Raw genomic sequence first — 11,403 nt, 5'->3', positions numbered from 1 at the left:
TAGGTCTTGGATAAATTTTCTGTAAATACTTAGGAAAAGAAAAATAAAAAAGTAAAATAAATTTAGCTTATTCTATTAGTTAAAATCAATTTGTACATTTCAGCTTTAGGAAATATAAGTATTTATCTCCAATATTTATACTTGTATGTCATGACTTGATATATCTCTATATCCATGACCTACAAGATGCAATCATTAATCAACTCATATAATAATCTTAATTTATTATTTTTGTCCTTGTTAAGAATAATACTCGACTACAGATATTTTTAAAAATATTGTCCTTTGTCAAAGAATCTCACAATCAACTATCTTTAATATATCTTTGAACAAATCAATTTTATTACAGATGTTGTTATACTTAATTAAAACACTAACATTAGCAATTAAGATAATAAATAAAATGCCTTTAGCAAAGCCATGATTCAAATAGATGATTGATCACTAGGGATAACTCCAACAATCAAGTGCCTCTATTGATCCACATATGGTTTTGCATTGTTGTTAAAGTAATACACAACCTTAGCCATGAAAATTATTCACAAAGCAAACAAATATGCATTCATTATTCTAGAATCCATGGATAAAATAGGAGTCGCACGATGTGAAACACCAATCTCCGCACCTATCACAAGTAGAACTTGTTGTGGAGTGACAAGTATCATACTTTCATTTGAAGTAATAGAGGTTTTTCTCCATTCCTGAGTAGCCAAGGTTGAAGAAGCATGGGATCAAAGTCAATAACTATGTAAGAATGTGTAGTCACCATTCTAACAAACTAGAAGAAGTGTTTCCCACACAACACCAATGTTTGAATGAAGAATACGACAAATGCTACAAACCACTACTACAACAAAACAATGCCCAAACAATGTGGATGACAATGGTGACCACTTGCAAGCATTCCAATACCCAAGTCACTAAGTGTTTGAGCAACATAACAATATGAGAGAATGATAAAGTGTAACCATACTTTTGACGTAATTCCTTATTTTTAACTAATAAAAAGAAAGCGTAAGACAAAGAAAGTTATTATCCTATATGGATAATTTATTACAAAGTACAATACGTTACTCATAATTTTGTTAATTTTACCATAACTAAATTGTTCTAAACATGTCTAACTCAACCTTAGTGTGACTTAGTCAGCAAAGAGATGACTAAATCAACCTAAGCGTGACTAAATCAAGAAAGACTTAACTAGGTCAGCATAAGTATGACTAAATTAATCAATTTCTATATGACTAGTATCAATAGTCTTTGTGTGACAATACTGTGATACTCATCCACAAGTCAATTGGAAGGTGAAGCCTATTTGAAAGCTTATCCATATGTAACATATCCAACTCGTACTAAATTTGGATGGAAAATAAATTAATAAATGTACAACAATGAATCATGAATAGTTATATTAAAAAAATATCTTTAAGCTCTTTTAAATAATGCTGGGCTGGCAAAGACAAGCATAACGTGGTGGGTTATGGTTAGTATGATGGGTATGTAAGCCTACCCAAGCGTGTGGCTAGCTTGTTCCAAAATGTTGACTAGTTGACCGAGGATGATGCATAATAATCCTCCTGTTCTTCAAATTCAGTCAAAAAGTTTGCTCAAATGGAGAAAAGGGTTCTGTATTAGGATGTGGGTCAAAGTAAAGCAATTGTGCTTTGGTTGAATTGGGATCACGAATACCAAATGAATTCAGTGCAAAGTGAGTATAGATGGAAGAAAACGTGGGAGTTCTAATATATTAGTAACGTACTTTCCAAGTGATATCATTATTGTCCTAATAAAGTTGGCATTAGCAAACCTGGACGGCAATACCAAACGTTAACATCGAATGTATTGAAGCTGATCAGATCAAGAATGCAAATTAGTTTGGTTTGCACTACGATCTTTTGTGTTCTAAAGCTTTTGATGTTGATTGTGTAAGTGCTTGTCTCAAAATTCCTCCATCAAATTGATTATCTAATTGTTTAAACGCATTCGCACTTTAAGTTTCTCGTTCATGTGTAAAACTTGTGTTGATAGCAACAAGTAGAATGAAGTCACAAGGATAATATATATATATATATAGTTAATTACTTATACACGGTCAATGTAAAGTTTTTTTACACTGACAACTAATTATATCTCTTAATTGTGTCATGTCACTGTAAACATATTTACTTTTGACAGTGACATGACACAATTAAGAGATATAATTGGTTGTTAGTGTAAAAAAAATTTACACTGATAATGTATAAATGATTAACTTTTATATATATATATATATATATATATATATATATATATTTATTGAATTTACCCCTGCATTGCTCATGAGTTGTGATAACCTTGTTTTGGACAACTCCAAGTAATTGCGTGTTACCAAAATTGTAAATTTTCATTTAAGTTTAGATAATATGCATCAAATAAGAGAAGTCTAGTCCAGTTATTTGAGTAGTTTGATATAAGAAAAGATTGAGTTTTTTAATTAAAAAAGATAAAATATATTTTTTATCTCTCTAAATTTTTTAAATTTGGTTTTAGTTTTCCAAAAAATAAATTATTTCTATTTTAGTCTTTCTAATTTTAAAAAAGTGATTTAGATAATATTTTAAGTATTATTTGTGAATGATCCACCAGGTCTCACACTGTCTATAGCGTCCAAATATAAGTATAAAAATAAAATCTCACTACTAAACAATTTTATATATAATGAGAATACACAACTAAAAAGTCTCATAATATATATAACTGAATGTAGGGAAATAATACCCTATATAACAACTAGGTAGTCAAAAGCTACCAATCAACTAATTACAACGTTAGCCCTCCTCCTGAGTCTCGAAGCTCACCCAGTCCAACAGAGCACCTATCCTGATCTGCTCACATACCAAGGTATGGTCATCACAGTCCCAACCACATAGGGAAAACACGCTAGGGTAAGCTCACAATAATAAACATAAAAAAAATAGCATCAACATACAACAATAGAATTCTACTTTCAACTTGCAACTTAAAGCAACACAACATCTACAACAATAGATATACAATATCATCTACTAGCAACAAAATTTTCAACACATCACACTTTATTCAAATTGGTTGCTTGTAATCGGTATAGCTCGGCCTGACCCCTATACCGTGGTCACTTCATACACGTGTGCCTCGACCTTGCCCACACACGGGACCAACCAAGTCCTAGAGGAGAACAACACATCATCCACTCCAAGGAACAACTTTCCAAGGAGGGTTTTTAAACAAATTTGGCTCTTAGAGCACCACAACTATCTCAATCCGCACAATGGGATGAGCAACTTCGAAAACTTCTCCTCTAGTCCTAGTGATCAACAACTCATCACAATACAATCACATAGTATTTATCACCATAGCTCAACTATCAACTCATTCATACAACATTATATACAACTTGAATAAAGCAACTCATGCAACATCAACTAATGCATCGTCACACATATACAACTAGGAGATCTCCAACAACTGAGGTTGAGTAGTCTAGGTGGCATAAACCCTACCGAATTCAGCATTTGACCTATCTCAACCAGGTCAGGTATAGAATAGCGTTAGGAACTCCGAAGAGAACCAGGTATAGACAATAATAGGTGATTGCTCAGGTGTGCCACTTAGACTCGGAGGTCCAGTACTACTGTCAGGACAGAAGGGTTTGGGTATGAGCCTACCACGGCCTTGGCTAGCATCACCAATCCACATATGGAGTTAGCCCACCCACTGTCCTCCAAGTACCACACACCCTCCAGTACCTAGTCAAAGACTACATCTCTAACTAGATACCTTACTCAAATTGGTCATTCAATCATGACATGGATCGACTACTTCCATGTTGCCCACACAGTACTAACGGATTCAACTTTAAAACAAATTTCAACTTATCACCTTAGTACTATGTATCTCAACATAGGACATATATCTTCACCATATGTCTCCAACTTTCTAACTTTACAACAATAGGCAGCTTTACAAATTTACGACAATAGTCATCTTAACAACTTTACAACAATAGGCATCTTAACAACTTTACAGCAATAGACATCTTAACAACTATAAGTAACTTACAACAATACAACTATAGACATCTTACAACAATAGGCAACTTACAACAATACAACTATAGACATCTTACAACAACAGGCAACTTACAACAATACAACAATAAACATCTTACAACGATAGACAATTTTCAACTTTACAGCAATAGACATCTTTATACTACTCAATTTAAACAATTACAGTCAACACAATATCAACTTTACAATAATGAATTACTTCAACTTATACATCTCAACTTATTAATAATTCAACAATTAACGACATAAAAACCACTTAGTTTCACGAAATACACAACATATAAACAACGTATGTCAACAACTACTCAACTCATCTTCATCAAGCAACTTAGCAACTTAACCACGTTATAAACAACTTCTGAAACACAAGAACAACTACATGCAACCAATAATTTAAATCAATCTTTTCTTTCAAACAACAAAACCCAACTTTTTAACTCAATCCACACCCAACAACTTAACCATTTTCAAGGAAAACAATGCATGAAGCTTACCTAATCTGAAGATTGGCTCAGCATTGCCAAGAGCTAAGAAGAAGTGGAATTTCCTTCCGAAGCTCAACCCGGGAACCTCCATCTTCCAAAAGCAAGCTTCCTGACCCAGAATCCTTCTCTCTAAAACTTTTCTTTAAGTTCTCCTTTTCTCCCCCCTCAACGCTTATTTATAGAGGTTTAGGAGTGGCCAGAACGGCCCATTTCGAATCTGGAATGGCCCGTTCTGCATCCCTTCATCATGTGTAAAAATCACATGCAGAACGATCCGTTCTGAAACCAGAACAACTCGTTTTGGGACTCATCCAGAATAGTCCGTTCTCCATCCAGAACGACCCGTACTCCTTCCAGAACACCCCGTACTCCATCTAGAACGGTCCATTTTTAACTTGATTTACAGGTCAATTTAGTAATTTGGAACATTGGGAACGACCCATTCTGAACTACTAAATCACTCATATTGGGCTTTTGCGCCTTCTAAAATAACTTACTACGTTACAATTTGAAGACTAAAAGTGTTTATTTTTAAATTAGAAAAAATATAATAGTTCAAAAAATTTCAAGGGATCAAAATCAAATTTTTAAAAAATTTTAGAGAATAAAAATATATTTTAACTTTAATTCTTTTCATATCAAACACGTCGATGATAAAATAAAAAGTAAAAAAACTAAAAAAATTAATCAATTTTACTGCCATTTTTATTATACTTGATGGACTCTAAATACTTCTTATTAAAGAATCAGTTTCCATTATATTTAGAGAATTTCTTCGGTATTAATATAGTATATTCGGGAGTTTTGGAAAGTTCACTTTCTGCCTTGTCATCAATTTTCAGCCATGACATCATTTTAATTCTAACACTGAACAACTGTATATTTTAATTCGGTCATTTTTTTAGTTTTATTTTTATTCATAAACATCTCTATATGTTTTACTGTTTTTGTGAATCCTGAGTTAAAGATATGCCCCTGTAAGTGTATTTTTATGCAATCAATTTTGGTTCTGAGAAGACCTGAGTTGTCGTTTTTATTTTATTTTTAGAAAAGAAACTCGTAACTGAGGATTTGTTAAAGTTTATTGATAAGAATTTATCAGCAAATAATAACATACTTAAATAAAATAAAATAAAACTTGTTAAGAAAACTATGGTATTATTATCTGATATATGTGTTTAATTTATTGACCCAAGAGAGTCTGAAAACTATTCAATTTTCGAAGGTAATAGCGACTCCCTTCATCTGGTTTATATATAGATATGATAATTAATATGTTGTATTATTTTTTTTCTCTTTTCTTTCTCTCTAAGGGTAAACAATTTGAATTGATAATTGAAGTCTATTTTTCTTGAAGACATGTGTTTGACACATTGTTCTTTAAGATTTGCACGACATCATAGTGACTTTAGGATACATAGGACAAAATCATCCAACGTGGGACTTGAAACCCTTTAGGAATATACCTAAAAAACATATTTATGTGTAAGGTACATGTGTGAGGATACTTCTTTGCTCTTAGTCAATGCCTTCATTTTTCTTTTCTCTTCGAATTGGTTGTTTGTATGCGTCAAGAGGAGTACACATGCAAAAAGCATTCTGATACTCAAAAGTCACTCTATGTAATAAATGCGAATCATGAGCAATAACTCTATCTCGAGATACGAATTATTTATATTGACGTTAATACATTACTATCTCGATGGATCGTAAGTTAGGTTACCGATTAAGTAATATGTTGATAATGATTTTGTATTAATAATTAAACTTTAATCATCTTAGTTAAAATAACTAAGAATTGTCTATGTCCATCAGCCTTATCAACTTTCAAAGGAGTTGGTTTATTTCTAATCATTTCGACTCTCGAGCGTGTTGAGAGGTACCTTGATCCCTTCGGTGGTCGAGGGTGCCAAGAGGTGACATGATCTTCTCGGCGGTCGAGGGGCCGAAGGATTTCGATCTAGCTGATTTCTGGTAGTTGAATGACTTATCCAGTATACGTAATCTTTAAATATTTGTTATATTTACATTAAAAATATTTTAAATTAAACAAAAAAATTTCAAAATATGAAAATATATATAATTTTGAAAAATATCCATTCAAACCGATTTTTTATTTCAAGATTTCACTAGTTTTTGACTGATTTGACCGACTTTTTACTTGTTCTCACCAATTCTGATATGAATCAGTTTTTAAATTCAATGGATTAGGGATTAGTTTGGTTCTTAATCATAGTAGTCAAACAGGTTGGATGAGTCCAGTTTTAAAAGAAAAATGCTATTAGTATTTAGTACTTAATTAATCTAGTAAAAAAAATGATAATCATTTTTATTAAATATTACATTAAAATAAATTAAAAGTCATGATAAAAATACATTAATAATGATTTTTAATGAAGTCTGTCACTTTAAATTTTGGTTTATATTTCCTTTTTTTTTAAGTCCTTAATTTTTTTTTCCTATTTGATTATTGTAATTTATTTATTTTTACTTTAGTTTGCTTTTTTTATCATCAGTCGTTTTGAAAAAAAATGATAAAAATAAAAAGCAAATTATCCACATATTAAAAGGAAAAAAATATTTAATCTTAGATTGTATTTGTGTAACACCTCACGTTTTTTTTTTAAATAATAAAATTTGGTTTTAGAATCATTAAATGTGTTTTTATAAAAATATGGTGGGTTTTGTGAAAAAAAAGTTAATTTGAGGTAATATTATTTTGATTAAATTAAGGAAAGGGATGAGTTTTAACTTGGGATTAATCTCTTTATCCCGATGAGTTAAAGTTTGGTTAGGAATTATAGAATGGAAGGTTAACCATCATTTTATTTTTATGCTATTCAAAATTGTGTTTCATTTTGTTTTTTCTTTGGAACTCAAGAACCTCTTAGAGAATGTTGAGGTGGCAAAATATCATCTCCGTGATCCCCGGCCTGTCCTTCATCTAACACTTATCAAGGTAAGAAATAGTGAATTATCTCGTTCTAGGATATAGAATAACTATTGGATAGCAAAATTGACCTCAATCCTGTGATATATGTTCATTATTACTTTGTAGGGAGACTTTGGGAGCCCCCCTTTTTAATTATGTTTGTTAAGATAGTTATTTATATGTTATCTGTATGTTTCCATGCTAATCTTATTGGTGTGAATCATGTTATGTATAATGAATTTGATAAATTGATGGTCTGATGTGAATTGTGAATATGTGAGAAACCCTTAGATTCTTGTAGGAAGCTCCAAATTATAGACTAAGATGGAGATTGATATAATTGGGTGAAGTTTTTGAACTTGATGTGTAATCTAAATAACTAATGGCATAATTGAGTAATAATAAGCTTTAATTGTGATTTTGACTTATTTGAATGAATTACAAAAGTGAGAACTCGAACTTGTGCAATTTTCACACTCATTATAGGTTACACAAAACTAACATTGTGTTAAGTTACACTTAGGTAATGCTAGGCATAGGAGCTCTTGAGAGCATAGGTTGTTCTTTGTGGCTTGTGCATTGGGTGTGGTGTTAACCACATTGGGTGGCGAGAACTCTAGGAACTCTCTCAATGGTTAATTTGTTAGGCGTGAACATAGTCACACTAGGTGTGAGATCTCCAAAAAGCAACATGTGCTCTCTATGGTTTTGGTGTTGGGTGTGATATGAGTCTCATTGGACGCCATTCTAAATGTTTGAGGACTTATGAGTTGTGGTTTTTAAGGTAAATTAATGGTGAATAGTTTTGGAACATGATTCCTCATACCAATGGTGATGTGAGAGTAACTAAGTAATGAATTGAGACGTTTAGTTAGGGTTGACCTTTGATTTGATAATTAAGGTAATGATGAACGATGTTGTGTTCATGAGTGAACCATATGACTGTTATGATGTGAAGTCTAAGTTGGAGGCCTAGTCGTGTTGAAAGTCTAGGGACGTGTGCCTAATTGTGATGAAGTAAAAGTGAATCTTGTGATCATGTGAACTTGAGTCTACATTGAGTTTTATGTGTATGGTATGCATTATATGAATTAAATGTTTTTGACGGGGTATTGGTGAAGGTCCCCCTTATGACCTTGGAGATTCATGACCTTGGGGATATGCATAGTTTAGGAACCACAATTTCAACTTGTGTGCATGCAATGTAATTTGCGTGACATAATTGTCATAACATGCCCTAGCGTATCTTTCCCCTAGTTGAGAGTGTTTGAGTGTTAGACACGTTGGTCAAGTGTTTTCCATTAACATGACCTCCTAGGCTACCCTATGAGCCTTCAGGTGATGTGTGTTTTTGACTAGCACAACATGCATATGGAACAAGACGAGTCAGTGTCCATTGGATCAGGTATTTGATCTATAAACGTTGATGTGTATACTTGTTATCTTACATAATTGTTTATATATTACGAATGTCATGATAACATATAATGTATAGTGATATATTCATATGTTACTTATGTATTGCTTGTCATTACTTGACCTTATCTTATACTAGGAGTTAGAGTGAGATTTACCTCACTCCCCTATTGTTGTGTTTAGTTCGATTTTGTTTGATATTTTGCAAGTGAGAATCATTGGGAAGATGATGTTAGTGATGAGGCTTGAAGCCTTATGCATTCATGTTGTGCTCTCATATAGGATGTGATATCAAGGCCCTGGTTTATAATTTTCTTAAGATTATACTTTTAGAACTTGTTTATGCTATATCTAAGAACTTTGTTAGTTATTTGATTTTGTAATGGTTTTTAGATAACCACTTGATTTTAGTTGTTTTATTTCCACGTTATTTCCATATTTATAACTTCTTTTACTTGAAAATGAATGTGAGTTCTCTACCTATCGAGGCATTTTACGAACCTTTTTCTATTGTTTATAAATGAAGTTCTTTATTAAGGAAATATTTTTATTATTTATAGCGAATGTCTATGAATGTTAATTAGAGGGGTAGAGGGTTCACAGTTTGTGAGAGATTATAATCTCCTATTTCAATATTTTTTTTGAGAAAAAAGATGTTTGCAAAAAAAAAACTTCAAAAATAAGTTACTTCTATGAAATTAAAAATTTAAACTTATAATTATTTCTCAATAACTTATTTCTTTTACGTTGATTTACTACATAACTTTTTTTTGTTGAATACAAATGAAATTAAACAACTTAAAATCGCTTTTCAGTCAATTTACCAAACACAATATTTCATTTTGATTTTAATCAATTATAACAATAATCGATTATTTAAATAATTGATTATTAAAATAATATAATCTTCAAAAAATTTCCAAACACCCTTAATCTACCAATTTTTTTTTGGTATAGACTATATGCATCTTTCATTAGAGGCAATCTGTTCGAGCTAGATAAGACCTTATAAGTGATAAATCTTTCTTTGAGATATCGAAAACTTAAACTCAAAATCACTAGTTAAACTAAAATAATATTTTACTAGTTGATCCACATTCTCATAAGTGGTCTTAATCTATCATAATTTTGATAAAAAAAAAATTGTAGCCTTTTGCAAGTTACGACTAAAATCAAGAATTAATCAAATCATATATAAAAGACTTTTGTCCATAATTCAAACTCATTACCAACAAAAATGTGGTTGGAGAGGAAGAATCCACAAAAGTAAACAGTCAAGTTTTTTGATAAAGATTAATCATCAGCAAATTTGAATTTCATACCAACAATACAATTATAAAAAAAAAAAAAATTCAAACTCATACTTGATATGATTTGATATATCTACCACAAAAGAAAAATTATTTAACCTTTTTTCTTTACTATATATATCTCCCAAATTATATATAAAAAATATTATGCATCAAATTTATGCTCGCAATTGGCCTTTAACAAAGCCGTTGGTGTAACTTCATAAAAAAAGAAAGAAAAAAAAACAATGCCGTTTCTGCTTTAATTTTTTTCATAATAAATAAATAACCAACAGTAGCTGTCTTTTTTATTTTTATTTTTTATTTTTATAAATCTGTGATTCCTTTGATGCAAAACTAATATATATTTATTAATGAGACCCACATATATGTTCTACATTTCACTTTTCTGTCTTGTTCCTTCAATTAAAGTACATGTAACGTGATTTTAATTCCTATCCATAGTGTGTATATATTAGTATTCTAACCGATCACAACATTAAATGAGCCAGCTCTTCAACTTCTTACTATTTTTCAGCCACTTCTTGTTAGTGCATGAATATAATATTTAATTTTAGAGTTAATTAATGACCCTTCGTCAAAGAAATGGAAACAAAAGTAATTTAGGGGAAAAAGTGATGTGAGCTCACTGAGCTAGTATCTTAATAATAAAGCTATCACGCAAGTTTATTTATCAGAAGTTGAAAAATGTTTTTTAAATTTGAAACATTACGTGAAAAATGTGTATACAAGTAAAAATTCCCATAATTGGATGATAGAGAAGCAACTAATGACAAACCCACTTATACTCAAAATTAATGGTTTCATATATAATATATGCGAGTTTGTATTTCATGTGAATCACGGTTGTTTGTAGCTCAGCACTGTTCCTTTCTGTAAAAGGAATTTCTTTATTTGAAGCTTCAAATTAAAATCTTAATTTAGATATTTTCTTTGGAGTTATTATTAGTCGATGCTCACGCTTCATCCACTCTAAAGGGTAAAGAATAGGCACGCAAAAAGATGATGATGCCAAGGAATAAAAATTGTTTCAGAGAGAAAACCCTAAATCCTACACAACTTTAAAACTTTATTATTTGAACTAATGATGTGTTAAACCTTCATTAGTTCTAAGAAACTTTAAAACTAGTATAGGATGTTCAACCATCATTAGTTGTAAGAAGTTTAGGGTT

The sequence above is a fragment of the Cajanus cajan genome, chromosome 7 (assembly GCF_000230855.2).
Source record: "Cajanus cajan strain Asha chromosome 7, NIPB_CcT2T_4, whole genome shotgun sequence".
In the NCBI taxonomy this organism is placed as follows: Eukaryota; Viridiplantae; Streptophyta; class Magnoliopsida; order Fabales; family Fabaceae; genus Cajanus; species Cajanus cajan.
This window is presented reverse-complemented; position numbering follows the sequence as displayed.